The following is a 19805-nucleotide window of genomic DNA, read 5'->3' on the forward strand; positions in this document are numbered from 1 at the left end:
AGATTCAATATAAATGAAAGCATTATAATGTGCTGTGTCTCTTCAAAACACATTGTTATTCTCAAAGCACTCTACAAACGTTAACAGTTTAATGATATCTGATCCCCGATTCACAAACTGAGGTTCAAATTAAAAATAGAAAAGGATTATCTTCTTCTCTAAAGCGCATTTTATTTCTGACTTTGACAGGGAAATCGTTGGCCTGGCACAAACAATATCATATCCATTGTGGTTTTGAAAGTGTATCAAATTACATTTTAAGCGATCAACTAATGCTGCTAAACAGGCTGGTGCAGGACAGCTGGATATCCTGAAATGTTTTAGTGAACATTGTCTGCTTAATCCAGTAATCTCTAATCCATAGTGTGGTAGAGATGTTTCCATCAAGAAGCTGAAGTAATAAGCATGTCATGCTGAAATGTAGAAGATTAGCAAGGCCTGGCTCTGCTGTACAGATTCAGAAGGACACAGGGTACCTACCAGTCATGTTCAGCTCTTTATGATAGACTGGGACCGAAACTCAAAATATTTCACAGAATCACAGAATGGTTTGAGTTGGAAGGGACCTCAAAGATCATCTAGTTCCAACCCCCCTGCCATGGGCAGGGACACCCTCCACCAGACCAGGTTGCCCAAAGCCCCATCCAACCTGGCCTTGAACACTTCCAGGGATGGGGCATCCACAGCTTCTCTGGGCAACCTGTTCCAGTGCCTCACCACCCTCGTAGTGAAGAATTTCTTCCTAATGTCTAATCTAAATCTACCCTTCTTCAGCTTAAAGCCTTTACCCCTTGTCCTATCACTCCATGCCCTTGTAAACAGCCCCTCTCCAGATTTCTTGTAGGCCCCCTTTAGGTAGTTAAAGACTGCAATAAGGTCTCCCTGGAGCCTTCTCTTCTCCAGGCTGAACAGGCCCAACTTTCTCAGCCTGTCTTCATAGGATCCTTTTCTTTCAGGGGTGAATGTATTCTTTGGGCAGGAGGAATGCTTCTCACTTTGGCATTGAGGTGAAATTAATTCTCCTTGGCATTAATACATTAACTGTCTATAAATGGTAACAGTTCACTGTGTCTTGTTTTTCTGATTCATGAAGCGAGACAAAAAGTAGAAGTTCTGCATCTGAACGTATTTGATATCTCATTATGTCACAATGATATGGACTCAGCATGGAAACTGCTGCCACAACATGGATACATCTGTCATTCCAGTTTTGCGTCTTGTTCTTTTGAGCCTGGGTCTACTCCCCCATCTCCCCATGCCTCTTTTCATTCAGATGAAGCAGCGCTGCTCACAAGGCCTCTCCCTTCTTTCCTTTCCCATCCTCTTGCCAGCAGTGCCTCTGCCCTTTGTGGGCAACATCTGCATGTTTGGGAAGATGGGGAAGCTGAGGAGAGTTGTGGGTCCTAGGAGCAATGCGAGAGAGAAGGGGATGGTTGTGCTGGACGTGGAGAACGTCTTATGCCAACTTGCAGTGCAGCTTTTGCTGTGAAAGGAAGGGTCCCCAGGGACCCCTGTGCTCTTCCCACAGAGATCAGGAGAAATCCCTCCTTGCCACACCAAGCCACCTTCCTTCAAAAGCACAGCGATCTTCTCCAAAAGATTCAATGCTACTGTGATGCGTAGCGCTATTCCCACCCTACTGCTGGCAGAACTGTAGCGAAAGAGTCAAGTGCCTTGGGCTGGATTTGTGGCAGGTCGGGTGCTCTCTGCTCGCGTCGGCGTGGGTGGCTGAGAGGTGCGAGTGGTGCTGCTGCTGTGCGTAGAGCCGACGACCCCGGTGAAGCAACGAAATCAAACAGAAACCTGTGACTTGGGATTGGTAACAGGCTTCATTCAGTGTGTATTGACTGAAGAGGAGCTGGCGCATGAAAGAAAGATTGCCCAGATGAGGCCCTAATTATATATTTAACAGACACTGTTTCTAAAACCAGTTCTCCTGTTTGTGAGCAATTCGTATTCAGTGGGTTAGAGAAATACGAGCCAACGTGTCACAGCAGAGAGCAGAAAGATCAATGACAAGTACTCAAATCAGACACTACTGGATTAGTGGAAATATTACATCAAAGATGAAAATAGATGCTTAGTTGGGGATAGTATTAAACCAGGAATTGTCAGTAGGTTTGATGTTTTGAAATGGACTGCATGTGGGTCTCGGGTCTATTATCTAAGTAAGTAGCAAAATACTTTCCAAATTTGTAATGCTTCTGATTCTTTTCATCTTAACCCATCCCAGATTTATTTCAGACCAGTTCTTTTTTTTGCCATACCGCTACACAGAGGAAATTTAACTGTGTTACGCCATGAAGAGCACCAGTCACAGTGTTGATGCTCACAGAAGGCAGAAACTTAAAGGAGAAAATGGGCTTATGACATTAGCCAGGAGGCCTTACTGTATGCATTAAGGAGATCAAATAATATTTATTTCCTTGTATTCTCAAGAGCAGTGGAATGACTTAGACTTCCTGAAATCAATATTCTGGTTTTGACTGGCACATTTTTAGCTGTCGCCTGTCTTAGGAACATGCACTTACTGGGTGCCGGCGGCTTCTTCTGAGAAAGGACGCCTTGTCCCACCTTTTGTCAGTCCCTCTGAGCTGTGCCAGAGCACGAGGGGAATTCAGTCTGAATGGTTTCCTTGGGTTTGAAGTATTTCCAGGGTACTCCCTCCTTTACAGTTCACTAATGGTCTGATTTCTTGGCTTGGAGAGTTGTTTTAATGCCTTGAATTAAGGCTTTCTCGCAGCTTTTTCTAGAGTCCAAGTACCCTTTTCACATGGCTTTATTTCTTTTTTCTTAATGAAATTGTTCCTTTTTTTTTTTTCTGTCATGGTTTAGATTTGTGCCTTCAGTGCTAATGGAGGGGAGACTCATTTTCCATGCTGTGAACTGTGGCTTACAACATCTCCTGGCATCCCAAATTTTCTGTTCTGGTAGATGTGTCAGTTGTATTAAAGCTTTAAAGGCAGAGAGAAGAGAGACTAAAATAGATTTATACTTTATAAAATAGATTTATACTTTATTTACTTGTTCATGATGTAAGGAAGTTAAATTTTTTTGCTTCCTTCTCGCATTAAAGATTAAGGTCCCCCTTGAAAACCTGGACCATGAAATAATTTACAAGTGAAGCCCCAATTGAAGAAGTGATTCTTTTTCACACCACGTAGCTGCTGTGTGCACTGTGTAATTTTTACTGCATGTTCACCCAAGCAGTAATGTTTATCTGAGAGCAGCACATTCGTGCCGGGGAGCGGGAAGAGCGGGGCTGCCCCGGGAGGGAGCCGGCAGCCGAGGCGAGCCCAGCCCAGCATGGCAGTGCCCTCATGGGCAGGGACACGTCCCCCACGTCCGAGGACGGCTGGGGTGGCGACAGGACCTGCCAATGGTCCAGGGGCCATCAGAGGAGGCGAGGTGATGGGGAGCCAGGGCACCACAGCCGCCTGTGCGCTCAGGGCCGCGATGGTTCAGGTGAGGAAGGTTCGTTCTTCCAGCAAGACAACACCTAATGTGTTTGGGTTTGAAAGAGTACCTCCTGCATTCTCCCAAGCTGCATTTCATGCTATTTAATTGCACTGTTGTTGTAATATAGGCCATCTGTACTTCAGTGGTGGATCTTGCGACGTGATGGGTTAAGGAGCGAGTGCAGCTCATCCTGGCAGCCCAGGTTGGTACGTGCCTGTTGTCAGGCAGTGGTCCTTTTTCACCGTCAGCACTTCCAGTTTAGCTTATTGTGGAATGATTTATCGCCAAAGCCAGCCAAAGGAGGCGACTGTGACAAATGCACGTAAATATTCTGAAAACAATCTCCTTTCGGGAACATATAAAGCAAACAAGAGAAGGAAAGCAGAGGACTCCCTGGATCCCTGTTTGGCTGACCCCAGCCAGAGGGTGGGATGAAGTTTATTCTGCTGCAGGAGGCGTTGCACTAAGTCATTAACATCTGCCGTAGGCTGAATACATCTCCTGGGTTTTGGTAATGTTTGGAACTAATTCCAGAACTTTTCCTTCATTTAGCTTTTCCACTTAAGAAGAATGATAAATATTTAGGTTGTCTACAATACTTACAATCCAACCCACTTCTCTGCCTCTTCCTCAAGGAAAAAATAATATTTGATGTGTCTTCAAGCCAGTTCAGTAACTGCTATAGCACGGGTTGTAACAACATAGCAGTAGAGCAGCTGAACGTAGCAAGCCTGTCTCTGAAGTGTAAGGATTTGGGATCATCTGCCGGTAGCACAGGCTGCTGCCCTCCGGGGCTGACCTGCGGGTGCTCGCCAGGGGCTGGGCCGGCAGAGCCTGAACCTACTGCCGAGTTTCTGGATGCTGCAAAAGCCTCAGGCTTCCTTGCTCATGAGAGGGAAGAGCAAGCAGCCCTAGTGAGGGAGGTTTTGTAGCAAGCTCATAATGATGATAGGATTAAAAAAAAAAGAAAAAAAAAAAGAAGTTCACAGGGAAAGTAATTGTGGGGGGGGGGGGGGAAGTACCCTTCTTGATTTTGTTGCCTAAAGTTACTGGGCATCAATTTGATGAAGACTTAAATGTGCATTCTTTTTGGTGAGTTTTAAATACCATAACCTTAAAGTGACAACATGCACTGGGATAGTGCCTGTCTTCCTTCAGCACGTTCTGCCTTTCTGCACATGCTGGCAACCAGAGTCCCCCCAAGGGCCATCCTCTCCTCTTGAGAGAACTGGTCTTGTCCTTGGAGAAACCTAGCAGAAAAAGGATTGCCTGCACCTAAAAAGCTCCTATTGGGGATGGCTCTCAGTGTTAATAAATCCACTTCATAAGCAGGGGAATTCAAGCAGTATGCATTTAAGCGTCTGAACATGTTTAAGTTCACAGTAGGTCAGCCTCTGAACTAGAAACAAGTCCAAATCAATGGATAAAAGTGCCTTCTTGCATTACAGAGAGCATCAGTCTCTTCACAACTAAGGTTTCAGCAGTTCAGAGATTTATTTTCAGCCAAATAATAAGCATTATCTGACCTTCCAGTAAAAAATCTGTATTTGAACATTTTGAATGTGACTATTTCCAGCATGAATTTGTAACTTAGCAGCTTTACATTTCTTCTTTTTTTTTTTTTTTTTAAGAAGGAACGTATAGGGCAATGTAAGAACAGTGAATCCAGGGAGTGACAATAACAATAACAGTTGAGTGAAGTTCATGCCATCTCACCTACCAATGAAAGCTCACAAGTGTTGAATTTCATCAACAGAAACAGTTGGTATGAGCAGTTGCAATTCACAGCTTTTTACCGATTTCCCAAGGTGAACCAAGGATATTCCTGAGTCCCTTCTACTTGAATAAACCAATTAATTGCTTCTTGTTCAAAGACCAAAAAAAGGAGAAGAAAGGGTTGCTCTCGTGTGGGAAAAATCCTTAGGGGGGTACAATTTTTATTTTTTAAAAAAATTTTTTTTTTTTTGGTAGCAGCACACTAGAAAATAGCAGAACTGTCTTCATAGTGATATTAAATTCTACCAACATTTAAAGGAACTCGCAGCCTCTACGCCCTGCCAATACACGTGATGATAGTTCTATATATACATTTTTAAACAAATCATATTTTTCCATTCCAAATGCTGCCTGGAATGGGATGCCTTCAAGGAAAAAAATGTGTGAGTCATCCTGAAGAGACATGCAATTGAGGCACCTCCTTTGGAACAAAAAGTCATGTATATCCAGCTAAAATACCCAATTATAAACAGTATTATGTTACTCACATAATTGCCCAATGGTCTTAGAAGCAATCTGGTTTTTTTATGACAGTAAGAATTAATGTTGAGTTGTTGATGTTAAAAGTTAGAATAATATCACATGAAGATTAAAATGCCATTTCAGTGATAGTTTGTTCTGGATTATGTTAAGAAAAGAAGCATGAGCCTGTGATCATTTAAGACTCATAAAACTTTTACTCCTCGTTAAACACTTGCTTGAATGTCTGAATGTAAAAGATACTTTCTGAGGGTTAATTCTCGTGGGAACCTCAGGGTGGATGGAGAGCTCACTGTGGATTTTGGTAAGACAGCAGGACTCAGAAACTCATGTGGATTGTTTTTTTCTGTGTCCCTTTCTGTATTATGAAAATACTATTGTAGAATACATTTTCAGAAATTTCCATTCATACATGGGCTTAACGCTGGCTGTGTTTCTCAACCCCTTGGCTCTAGTTTTTAGAGAGTGTGGGAGAACGAATGCAAGGAGAGAAAGGTTTGAGAAGAGGTAAGTATATGTTAGAGCCTGCTTGTTGCAGGTGTGGAATAGAGGGACTCACAAATTATAAACAAATGGCTCGGCTTATTCAGGAGGAGCAAAATCATTTTGTGTGATGATGCATGAAATTCAGGGAGTATGGAATCCATATGTCCAGCCAGCGGGCCCCCCTGCTCGGCTGTAATACTTTCCTGTTATTGCTGCTGTTCCATCCAAATACTAGAATAGGTCCTGTTGCTGTCTTCATTCCTGGGATAGCATGTGCCACGTGGAGCTGGCACAAGAGTAAATGATAAGCCAAACTTTACCCACTGTCCAGAGAATTCACAGGACCTAGGGTGAATAATAGGGCTGTAGAAGGGAACCCAGAAAACACTGGCTGGATGGCAAAGTAAAGGGACTACACAGACAAGCTGTCTCATTTTGTCATTTACTTGAAGAAAATAAAATACCTCACCCTTCTAACTCTTCTCTCCCCAGTCACCCACCAGGCTGAGTTTTTTGGATTTTTTTTTATAGCACAGAGGTGGGAGACCCTGAGAGCCTGGGAGCAGCCCGGACTCTGAACGACTGCTGAAGGAGTGTTAGTAATGCGTGTGCTATTGGGAGTAATAGCGTGTGCTATTGGGAGTACCTAGCTTTGAGGAATCATCTTGGAATGACAGTGATGCATTTGTCGTGTTCATTTCACTGCATATTTGTTTTGTGGGTAGGAAAGAGCTGGTTTTGAAAGAAATGATTAATGATGATTAAAGGAAGCTGTTCTGCAGTCAACTGTAACTGCTTTCTGGAGCAGATCATGAGAGTTTCTGCATTGCTGTCTTTCACTGAGTCTTCCAGTGACAGTGGTATGTCCCTTTTTCCCTACCCATAATATTTTATGCCTTTCCTTTTTAGTGTTCTTTCTCTTGGATCTTCTTGGAGCTTAACTACCCCTATTCAACAGTCCTACCTCCGAAATTTTCCCTTCCTGTGTTTTGCCTGGACTTTCTCACAGCTTTTGGTCACAACCTAGCAATTATCTCAGAAGTATGAGCCAGAGTTACGCAGCTGGGCTGTATCAGAGTTAGACCTTGGATCTTTGGCACAGACAGCTGAGCCCCTGGGGGGGTGACAGAGGAGGTGACCAAGGGAGGGTTGAAAGACGCAGTAGATTGGAGGTTACAAGATGCGGTTGATCTGTCTGGATCCAAGCCTAGATGGTGCAAAGCGAGTACGTGTTGCAGGGATGCTGGGAACAGTATGTCTGCTTTCAACAGTTTATCTTATTATCCCCTTAGAAAATAATCCAAAATTCAAACAAATTAATAAAAGTCTTTATGACTACGTAAAGGTCAGACAGTGCCTGTTACACACTGACCTACAATATCTCACTGCTTCGGTCATGGCAATGTGTCAATAATGCACATACAACTGGGATATAGGGAGGTTACTGGTTTCCACTGGGCAGTGAGCAGGGCTATGACACAGTCACTGGCCCACTTTTATCTGAAACAAAGAACCCTTCTCTTTCCCCCCCTGCAAACAATAAGACTGTTAGATCCAAGGCCAAATTCATGTTGCGAACAGCTGCAAATCCACTGACGTCAGCAGAGCTGTAACCACTTAGTAAAATAGCGAGTCCAGCTCATGGTGGTTTTTTGGATGAATTTCAGTGGAACAATTGCATTCTATCTATCTAAAATTCTCCTGAGGTTTTCTTTAGGTGGATATGTTTTTCCCTCTCCTGTGTAGCACTGGAGTGTGCGGTCAAGCAGCTGCCCATGCCGTGTAAGTGATTCTTGCTGCTCCCTACCTCATGAAGCAGATCAGAGTCTGACTGGATGAACTAGCTACACCTTGAACATACATGAGATTGTAAAAGGTGAAATAAAGCTTTGGTACAAAGCTCAAGAGCCCAAGAAACACAACATCCCACAATGCAGGAACTATGAAGCGTACTACAGAGGTACAGGCCCCACATGACCAGCAAGAAACATGACTGCAATGTTCAAAGAGCTCCTCAAAATAGCCTTATTCTTGCAAGCTGGAGTCCACTTTGGCCTGATTCTGCAAAGTGTCTAAAAACATTAGTGCCATTGATGTAGACCTTGAGTTACACAGATCTAAGTAAAGCAGAGAAGCAGCACCGCAGGAGTTCAAGCTTATGAACAGTCACTGTTGATTGCACGGACTTATTTTTTCCTGTTCTCCTGAGAAGAAGGGAAACTGTAAATGGGAATGGAGAAAGAGCTGGGAGGGTATACTGATCTCCAGTGGCCTCTGCACCAGCTTCCGGACCAATGCTGCTGTGCCTGAAGTACGGTGGAGCAAGTTGTTTGACCTTCAGCACAAGAAATGACTTCTGATAGACTATGTCTACATGAGATGAGATTGTGCTGATCCTGTTTACTAACCAGGACAGCTGCATGGGAGTTGCACTTCAGTTCTTCCCATTGAAGTTGCATCTGTCTCAGGAGTTTGCATTCTCTGTGTTGAAATGGTAGGTAAGTAAATGGGACCTTTCAGGGGGAAAAAAATTTCTTTTAATCTAGTCAATATTAGTTTCTGTACAGACATTTGTACAAGTAAAAAATTCTGATAGTGTAAGAATGTTCACAGTTCTAATCATTTAAGTTACACAATGAAGTATTTACAGATTACTATGGTGGACTTTCTAAGGCTGACATGAGCATAATACAACATAAGTGATCAGGGTCTGTTGATGATGTTCTTTTGTGCAGAGTCACGTTCAGGCTGATCTTTGATCCCAGCAGTGTGAATATCACTGGTTTGGGATGCCTACAATAGTCAACTGACAAAAATGAGGAGGTGTAATAAAATTCTTAGCACTGAGATGCAACGATTTGATGAAAGATACATGTCTGGACCACTGAGGGGAAACACTTTATGTACAGGATGAATTCTGAGTGTCCCATCTTCATCTGGCTTAGCCCGAGGCTGTGGGAAGAGCAAACAAAGAACATGTAATTGTTCCCACACAAGGACAAACAAGCTCACATTGAAAAGATAATGAGTGAAACTAGCAGATTCAGGGACGTTACATGCTGTCTCCAAGGAGAAACAAACTTCAGTCTGAGACCTTGGAGATCAAAAGGAGTCAAAACACTTATAAGAAGATGCAGGAGAGGAAGATCACCTTTCAGAAGCTCCCTGTGGAGACAAACTGACAGAGACAGAAGGAGAGAGATTGCAAAGAGAATTTAAATGCATCCAGCCATCCTAGACCAGGAGGGTTTCAAGCCTAACAGTTGTTATGTGTGGACAGTTTCATGGTTTTAGAGATATGCTTTATCTTTCATATGTAAGTAACAGATAATAGGATTTAAGCTGGTCATTCATGACCTCTGTCATTGATACTAGAGAAAACAGAAATACAGTTACGTAGGAAGGACTAGGGGAGTCATAATAAATAGTCTAAAAAGTGCAGACAGGGCCCCAGCAGAAAGCAGAAGCATCATGATATTTAATCCACACACAAAAAGATGATAGCTAGAGGCTTGGAATATGGGAAGAAACCTTCTCAGACTGAGATTGGACGTATTCTTCAAATATAGCAATGCTAATAAGCAGCTTTCCCCCATTTAAAAAAAGAATTTCAGTATGTTCTTCCCTTCATTTCTTCTTCCTACTCCATATCTGTGACTTTACCTTTTTCTGTCTCCTCCTTTTTGATACATATAATCCTCCTAAGGGTAGTATTTTATGTATGAGGGTGTTAAACAGTTGCATGTACTAGTAGTTCTTGCAATTACTACTCGAGCTATGTGGGGGATGTCATTCAAAGAAAATGCACTAGTGTTTCCTAAAAGCGTGATTTAACTTAATTGTTGGCTAAGTGGAGTAGCTTGAAGAAGCCTTTTGTAAAATCCTTTTGAAGCATCTTTTTTTTTTTTTTTTTTTTTTTTTTTAATAGAGGTACATTATTCTCTGGGGGTGCAGTGGTTTTCCTTCAGCCACGTGAGTAGTACCTTTCAGCATGTTTCTAAGCTGCCAAGCATTGACAGCAGGTTTCTAGTCTGCCAACCCTAATACCTTGGGCAGTAAATGGCTGCTTTTAGCAGCAGCCATCTCCTGCCAAATTATTTTACCACTGCTCTTCTGATTTCTGGATAGCTTGAAATCCAGGACAGGCATGCTCAGGAAGTTTGGCACACCAGGCTTCCTACCCATTCGTAGACTGAGCAACTGCTCAGCATGTGTGGTACACGGTGCTCTTCCTTGTTGGCCTCCCAGCCGCAGACATTGCTTCTGTCCAGTTTGTCCTGCGTTATCTCCCATTGCTGTCAACAGCAAGAGCTGATTTTGCACTTCGAATCCTTCAATGTGTCTTTGACTGTTGCCAACTTTAAGATCCAGGGCCTTGCCATCAAAGCCCCCCATAATACCCACATTATTCTGCCACAACTGTCTCATCTCCACTCCTCTTGCTTTCCACCACATTTCTCTCACCACTAACGCCAACTGCAATAACTCCTTCGTGTTCTTCTGTCCTCACCTCTCTCCATTATTCCAGTGAATTTCCTTCACGTGGAAAATTTTCCTGACTTTGTATATTGTGATCTTTCTGAAGAAGTCATTAATTTCAGACCACCCGCTCATCTGCAGGCACCTGTTACTGTTTCTCTTCCTGCACTAGAAGGAAGGGGGGACTCCAGGATGGGAACAACCTTCTTTTGTTAAATTAAAGCCTTTTTTGTTGGGTTTTCCAGTGAGTCTGGGTTTCTGCAGTGCTAGGCTGCAAGTTTATTTGACCAGGACTGATTTGGTTTGGTTTCATGGCAAAATCTGGCCCAATGTGTGCACTTCTTTCCCTGGAAATTCTTCTGTAAACTTACTTGGAAGCAACAGCCAGAATCCACGTGCACCTTCTTGATCCCAGACACAGACTGAGCCTGCAGATATCACCTGCTAGCACACAACATTTGCCCCACATCATTATTCTCTGCTCCTCTCCATTGAAAAGGAGCAGAATAACGAGAGGACAATAGGTAGACTTGGCACATGCCATCCCTCGTGCAGGCAGTGGACCTCCTCAGGCTGTGAGGAGGCTGCCAAGGTGCAGCCATAATCTAGCAGTGATGAATGGGCTTGCAGGAGAACAAGCGTACTTCCCCGCACAATTTCATTTTGAGAAAGCATCTCGAATGGTTGGCGACTCCAGTTTCCTTTGAACAAATTGCAGAAAGTCATTTCCAACAAAAGAAGTTAGATGTGTTGCTTCAGAGAACATATTCATTCTCAATTCTTCTTTTCACTTATTGTGAAGATCTATTTGCATTTGCAAATATGAAGCGAAAATGTAGCAAGATTATACACTATTTTTTCATGTAAACATACGGTATTTTTATTTTGGAGAAAATTAAAAAATTCACATGTAAAGCATCACATATATTTTCTTTTCAATTTATGCTGGTTTGCATAACTGATTTCTAGTATCTCATTTGTTTTATCAAACCTGTGTTTCAGATCTGCATATCTTTGGAGTGCCACAATAATACATATTCTTCTAAAGTTAATGCTTATTTGTAGCTTTCAAGAGACATTTAACAAGTTTGTTTCCTTTTCATGTAATCATTTAAAATTATCTGGCTGGGCCATTTTTATTTACACGTATTGGATGAGGTTTGGATCATCTCCTCTGATGCTTTTTTATCATGTGTCTCTTGAGGGATTTGCAATTTAAAGTATCTAGAATGCTAACATTGTCATGTTGCTTTCCAGGCATTTCAATACTGTAATGGTTCTCAGTGTGTGAATTTGCACCAAACCTGCTGACGTTAGAAGCGTTAACACTTGAACAGAGAAATCTGTGTTCAACCCTATCCCCTCCAGTAGATGTCATTGTGATAATGGAGAATACTGCTGGGGATACTGGTGATGAGACTTCCTGTGCCAAGGCAGGAAAAAGGCTTTGCTGTAACAGACTTTGTTTCTGTCAAAACAAGGTGGTTCTCTCAATGCGTAGCATTTATAGACATGAAAACACAGTTTAATATAGACTATTAAAACACAGTCACCAGTCAGGTCACACAGGGCTGTGGTCTATGGCAGTGGTGTCTATATGCTCTGAAGGTAGCCATAAATGTAGATATATATGAGCAGGCATGCATGTGCAATACTCAGTTTGTCAACTGCTTTTTTCTCCCCCAACTATATAATTTAATTCGTATGATGCTCAAAGCCATCACATCCTTTCTGTTATACTTTCTGCCCCCCAATCCTCTTTAGAACTAATTTCTCCAAAGGAAAACCCAAATCCTCCTACTTTATTATTACCAAGAATGAATCTCTCCACACCCGTCAGCACCTGAGCTGCCTGAGTGAGCGATGATTATTGAGTGGTGAGTAAATCCACAGCCCTATATTATTGCTAGGTATAATTTTAATCTCTCAAACAGAGAACAAATCCCCCAAAAAGGCAAGAGACAAGTCAGTCACCGACAGTTTCACGTGCACAAAGGCTGCAAGGCTGCAACATACGCATCTACAAAAGAATTTGAAAAACATATTGAAAATATGTTTATTTACTGTTAAATACCTGATCTGAGTTTCTTGGGCAAGATCGTGAAGTTCTGGCTTAGGAAAAAAAAAAATCAGACACCTTTTCCCACCTTGGAAGTCCTAACAGTTTTGATCGAATATGTGATATGCATCTAGTGCGTTTTGTCCCTTTTTAATTTCAGCCAGTGCTACACCTGTGTTCTTCATGACAGACTGATAATATGTAAGATGTCATCAGATAAACCAGAGCACAAGCTGAGCCAAGTGAAGCAAGAGAGCTGCTGAGCTGAAATGTGACTTCCTAAAAATCAACAGGGTGCAGCTATATCAAATAATAAGTCCATAGTTTGAGTGCTCTCTTTTGTCTAGATAATAGCCCTATGAATAATAAGTTTTTCATCTTTAAAATGTCAGGCTTTGGGGAAGTAGACAGCAAGAAAGCAAAGCACTAATGGCCTGATTAAGAGCCTGCTTCTCCTTAGTCCAGTCTTTGAGATTGAAGCAAGTCTCTGCCATCACTATTATAGATTCTAGGGGAAATGGCCAAATAACTAGACCAAATGTGTGACCTCCCACACTAAGAGGAAAGCTAGTCTTGCTGGCAAGATTTTTTTCATTGTTCACATTCTTAAAAAAGCTGTTGGCTGGAATTTTGTCCTTGACCAAGTGGAAAGGCTTTCTGCTGGCAGGAAAGCAAAATATTTAATCAAAACAAAGCAGCTGACGCTCTTGACAGAGCAAGAACAGAGATCTGTCTGCCTGTTCTGAGTAAGCAAAACCATTTCAGATAAAATATCAGAAAAGCTCCATTAAATTCTATTAAAATAAATGGGGTAATGAGAGGGGTGCAAAGAACGGACTTGTTTATAAGTTATCGTCTCATTTGGGAACTGTCAAAGTAGAGGACTGTGGGGGGAAAAAAAGCATGTCTTCATGTTCAGGAAATGTAGGGTTTTTTATTATCAAAGTTAATAATGAAAACAAACTGTCAAAAACACCACAGTAACTTTTTAAGAACTAGGAAGATATAGTTGTCAACTATAAAAGCAGGAGACAAACTTAGCTATAATCTATCAGAAAAGCTAACAAAGATAACTACCTGCCTCATGTTAGCTTTGCATTTTGCTTCAAGTATGTGAGGTTTTTGTTACGTATGTGTTCCTGTTTAAGAACACTTAGGTTCCCATTAACAGTGTTCCCATACTTATTCTAAAATCATTTCATAACACTGTAATTTAGCACTCTGAGTTTCACTTAAGTCTTAAAATATTCCTTCTGTGACCTGTTACTCTGAGAGGAAAGAGTAAGCATGGCTGGTAAAAGCCCAGAAGGCCAGAAGATAATAATGAAGAGATATCACTCCGTTCTCTGTATCAGTCTTAAAGCAGGGTCAAATATACCTAAACTGTTCTTAAAAACCTGACCTGATGGTAATTTCACATTTTTTTCCAGTGATCTGCTCCAGTTGCAGTGCTATCTGTACAGTTAGAGCAGGACTTCCTAATGCCTACTTTCTGCCTCCCTTGTTGCAGCTTAGCCCCGTAATTTGTCACCCTATCTGCTTTAAAACAAACATTATCCTCTCTCAAGGTTATGCAACTTAGTAATGTAGCTGAAGACTTAACTTTCCCCTGGGGGAACTGCTTGAAATGTGGAGTCTTCAGACCAGTGCTGGTTCTTGTACCTTGGAGGAGCTACAGCTGGGACCAGGATGGGGCCGTGGCAGTCGAGTCGGGTCAGACCAAAGAGGTATTGCTGTACAGATACACTGATGCTGCTCTTCAGGGCTGATTCCACCAGTTTTGGATGGAGCCAACCACAGTATGTGTCCTTAGGGCTTAGTAACACAGGCTGGGTGTCAGGGTGTTCAAGCAGGACACCAAGCCTCTTCTCTGGGCTAGCAGAAGACACATGCACTTTGTAGACTTGGATCTAGCACCCTGTTTTTTGCGTTAATGGGATTGCATCAGATGGGAGGGCTTCCATTATAATAGTGTATGCGTGTGCTTCTAGCTCTTGTGATTCAAAGGAAAAGCTGACAAGCGTAACCCAAGGGTAAGCAGTAATGAAATATCAGCTGGTAGCTCTGACCCCAACCGCACCCTCTTCATCAGCTAACCACACGCTGAAGGAGGAAGTGATGAGCACAACCGGGCCAGCTTTGCACACGCTGAGCACCACTTGGGCTGCAGAGCGGCTCTGCCCCAGCTGCTGCCCCAGGAACATAGTGCTTCCTCCCATGGGGGAGCCCCCAGGGCCCTTGGGGTTGGTTTGCTCACTGGGAGACAACTCATAAGCTAACTTACATGTGACTGTAAGCATCACCTGAAAAGAATATGCAGCTCTTGGGCTGGTCAGTGTCTGACAGCCCTGGAAAACCAAGCTGTTCATTTTCTATAGTCCAGCAGCAAGACAATAAATACACTTGCTATACTGTCAGCATGCCCAGGAACACGTGGGCTGGGAGAGTAATTTTCTGTAGGCATAGCAATTAGTGAGCATCTGAAGAACCATGAAAATGCAAAAATCCTTGGATTGTCTTGCATAATTTTTTTTCTCATCTTTCCCCCTTCTACTTTCTCAGCATCCCCATCAACCATCCCCGCTCCTTCTTGTTCATAAAGCGAGGAGGAGGCCCCAGTCAGGCACCACAAACAGTTGTGGTTAGGGACAGGAAATCCAGCTCAGCTGTGATAATTAAAATAGCTGTGATACTTTAATTGAGCTGCTAATACCAATGCAGGGATGTTGCATAAAAGGCCTGGTGGTTAGCAGCCTTTCTTTTGGTACTTAGCTGAGCAGAGAGGGCTGGAGTGGTGCAAGGGAAATATGCTGCAGGACTTGCAGGAGGTGCTGGGGTGGATCCTTGTTGCCTTCTTCCAGCTTCCCCCTCCCAAATGCAGCTTTTCCTGTTCTCAATTCTGTTGTAATGCTGTGCATTTAGTTATGCTTTTTATGAGAGCAATCTCTATGTAGTTCTCCTCCTCCCCTCTCTTAGCTTGAGGGCTTGTTTCCAGGGTTCTAGACTATGTGGGTTTTGATGCAATGCTTATGTCTTGCCCCTCAAACAATTAATCTCGTGAACTGCTGTGCTTACAAATGTACATATGTGCTTTTAAACTCTGCTTTTAAAGTGTGAAGAAGTAGTAATGGATTTCCTAGCCCTCATATAATAGGGATAGCTTATACATTATTTATCTTTATTGTGACTTGGTTCCTATGTTTTTTAAACTTTGCCTTACATTAGTGGTACAGTAAGAAAAAGCTTTTTCTGTTATCAAATCCTCACAGTAACTTCTCCTTAAAACTTAATCAAAATCAGGAGCTACTGTGTTTTATTTTCTGGTTTTATAAGCAACATCCTTTAGTGCAAAATGCTGACATGGAACATGTTTAGAGAACTGGCTTTCAACAGCTGGTCAAATGTGGTTTTAAATTTGAGTTATGTGAACTTAAACTTTTGGAAAGCCTTTGAAAAGTAGAATACATTAACTATTTTGTTTTTAATTCTACTGTAGTGTTTTTGTAATAAATATTTCTCTGCAATATTAGCAAATCAAGGCATGGTAGCGTTATGCTAGTGTATAAGTTTTGCCAAGCAAAACTAAGAAATAAAACCTAAGGAGAGCTCTAGGTTGTCAGGAGAACTCCAGGACAGTAAAAAGCATGCAATAAAAGCTATGTTTATTTAGAATAAATAAAACTTCAAAATAAAGGATTTTTTATAGTTCTATGCCAATGTGTGATTTTTTTTAATCTGAAGTTTTATTAAAAGGACTTTATTCAATCAATTGACCAATGAAATGTTTAGAGAGGCCTTTTTTTCTTGAACATTTTCCTTTAAAGGGTTTTGTGATAATATGAGAAATCTGAGCCTGTGAGATCTTCAGGGTTTCAGGGTCAAACAGATGTTAGTGATTTTTCACTTTCCTGGAAGATCTGGTAAAGAGTTTCCTGCTAGAGCAATTTTCTGTCAAAACATGGATTTGATAAAATGTAACTTTTTGTAGGAAGAGATCAGTTTCATTTATGTTTTCAAGAGAAAGCTACCAAAATATTTTATTTGTGGTTGAAATTAATGTTAAGAGGAAAACCAGAAGTCAAAACTAAAATCTGACTGTTAAAATATTTTGTCAGTTGTTTCACAGCTCGCAAAATAAAAATTGCAGAATTTGTGGGTTTTTTGCAGAAAGTGTTGACTTCTCACTTCTATTTTGAAAGGAAATTTCAGAATATCTGGGTTTTGTTCTGAGGCCAGCATGATTTTATGGTTGTTTTTTTCCCTGAACTTTTGACATACTTTGGTTACTGGAACTGTTTTCACAGAGGACATCAGACCAGCAGTCTCCAGAGCCCTCTGCATTTGATACACAGCTATTGGAACTCTGTTGACTTGAACAACTCAACGCTTGCTCATACTGCCAATTAGTGGGGCTATCAAAGGCTCTGTAGGAGAGCAATGCAAGTTCTGGGCATCTTTGAAAATGTTAGCTGAATTTCTAATCAAGACTACGGACTGCTCTTAATTCTGCTGCAAGCATTTCTCCATCCTAACTGAAACAGAAGGGCTGCTCCACCACAGTCCTACTGTCCATCTAGCAGCACGTGCAGTTGTTACGGTCACAACTAGGCTGGCACTGGGACAGAGGACCAGCAAAATGTCCCTTCTGGAGTTCTGACTCTTCCCCTAAACAGTGCCCTTCTTGGTGTCTTATAGGGTACAGGTTTGTGATGAGATCAGGTGACTGGAAATAACAGCTATTTTTTTCCCAAGGACCAGATGTACTGTCTTTTAAAAATGGACTGTGTGTTGAATTGAGCTTTAAGAACATGGTCATATGACAGAGATTACAGTTGTTAAGTATTTATTTATCAAGGATTTCTATTTTTAAAGAAGCTTACAACCCCATTATAGTTCACAATCTAAATATAAGAACTTACAACGAAAAGGCACAGACCAAAAATAATGAAGCAGGCAGAAGCTGTAGGTTCCAAATTATGTTCCTGAGCAATGAGAATATTTTGTGAAATTCAAAGGAAACTGCCTCCTGGAAATACTGAAACACCACAGAGCAGCCCTGACTGCTGGGGAAGTGGAACAAAAGTTCTGATTCTTGGTAGCCCTCCTCTTAGAGGGCAATTTGAAGTGGATTGCTAATGGCAAAAAACTTGCCATAAATGCAAGACTAAAAGGCAGTAAATGATGTGCACGGCTATGCACAGAAATATAAACACAGTAAAAAGAAAATGTATTGCATACAGTTTTGTGCATTTGGAATATTTAAGGCTAATGTGGTAAGAATGCCTGAAACACTAAAATAATTTAGGAGTTATTAAAATCTGTGGAAGTAATATAAGGTGAACTATTTTCTCTTGATAGTGTGACCTGACATGGCAGAACTCTCAATTTATGTCATATGCTGCATGTGAAGAATTTGCCTGTCTTTTGTTTGTGGATGATTCATTACTTTTACTAATCATTAGACTCATAATGCATTGATAACAGTAAAAATAATAACTAATAAGAGTATGATCTCAGTACATCTCTTTGCAATTATCAGGGTCACATAGTATGTCATCTATGTCACAAGCCACATCAGTACCCAGTGGCTAAAAAACTCCTCCCGCACTGCTGTATCTTTGCTCCCATCATTTGTTCTTTGGTCCATGCTGCAGGACTGAGCAGTGAACCAGCTCAGGGAACCGAATTGTGTTTGGTGGGTTTTTGGTTGTTTTGTTTTTTGGTGTTTTTTTGTGATTTTTTTTACTTGGTTGTCTTCAAGCTGAACTGGTTTGGTGATGTGGGTAGGTGTTTGGTCTCAGGAATAGGTACAGGGAGCAGGTGGGGAAGACATTGTGATGGGAGCTGCATATGCCTGCATTGGTTTTGGCAGAAATAGTGGTGGAAATGCAGAGAAAAACAGGTAAAGAGCTTGAAACCCCCACCCCACCCCCCCATTAAGTATTCTGGCTGTGATTCAGATGTATATTCTTTCTAAGGTAGAAATTTATTATCTCACTCAAAGTTCTATTTGGTTGTTACTAAGATCATGGCATTTAATTGTCTCTCTTCATCTTAGTAAAATAATAAAGCTCTCTTACACCTTTGTTGGAATTAATATCATCTTTCTTTTCAGGAAAACAGACCTATGTTATCCAGTGTCATAGAAACTGATGCCAGAATGAATTTAGACCGTAACACAGTGGGAGTATTCTAAAGACAAATGGCTTAGTAAGAAAGACATTTATATTCTAAAAGCAGTTTTTATGTTTTATACTTTGTATTATAAAAGACCCTTGAAAACAACCCATACATTTTATTGTCAATAAATTGATATACTAGATACCTGTGGAAATGAATGGTACAATAGCACAAGTCCAGATACAGCTTAGGCAAAAAGGCACTGATGTACGCACCCACGATGGCCAGGAAATCTTGAAGAAATGTGTCAAATCTGCCACTTGCTCAGGTTCAGTGATCTAGGGAAGTCAAACTTTTGTGTGAGTGCAGACCTGTACAGAGTCATTTAGGAAATTGAGACTGCTAAGGCATAGAAGAGCATGGCTTTTAAATGAGTAGCTGTATGGGACGATGCTTTGTGGCAGTAAGTATTGGTGGAGCTAATTTGGGCTCTGTCATTACATGGTATTTGACACTGACCAAATCACAACCTCCTTGCCTCTGTTTCACCACACAGCAATTAGATTACTGATTAAATTAATCTTTATTAATCCTGAAGATTACCATAAGCATGTGCTTCTGAGGATTAAAACTCAATCCTCAAAGCATACTTGCAAAGAAACTGTGATCGTAACAAAAAATGTAAACTGAACTTCAGTTAAAAAGTAGGTAATTATTCATATTTCAAGATCATTCTTCAGAGCAATCCAAGGATGAAGTCAGTAGGAAAAAAAAATGGAAAAAAGTAATTGGAAAAGGCCTTAGACTGCAGTGAAATGAGACTTGCCCACAATTGCTCTGCTTTGGGAAGGCTGATAAGAATCCAGTATCTAAATAACAATAAAGACACGCCTGACAAAAACTAAGCAGCGTTCAGTTATGAGGCATTCTCATTACGGTGCCTGGA

At 41.4% G+C, this 19805-nt stretch overlaps 1 long non-coding RNA gene across 2 annotated transcripts; it reads left to right on the forward strand.

Moving 5' to 3' along the window:
* The first annotated feature begins 5872 nt into the window (after positions 1-5872).
* LOC142600561 (uncharacterized) lies at positions 5873-18423 on the forward strand. Of its 2 annotated transcripts, XR_012834109.1 has the most exons (5): positions 5873-6019; positions 6927-7061; positions 7948-8699; positions 9147-9448; positions 17046-18423. It is a non-coding gene; the product is annotated as an uncharacterized LOC142600561 (long non-coding RNA). The 2 variants fall into 2 exon arrangements; XR_012834108.1 differs by lacking the exons at positions 9147-9448; positions 17046-18423 and adding an exon at positions 11938-12526.
* The last annotated feature ends 1382 nt before the right edge of the window (positions 18424-19805 follow it).

Source organism: Balearica regulorum, chromosome 2 (genome assembly GCF_011004875.1).
Source record: "Balearica regulorum gibbericeps isolate bBalReg1 chromosome 2, bBalReg1.pri, whole genome shotgun sequence".
Lineage (NCBI taxonomy): Eukaryota > Metazoa > Chordata > Aves > Gruiformes > Gruidae > Balearica > Balearica regulorum.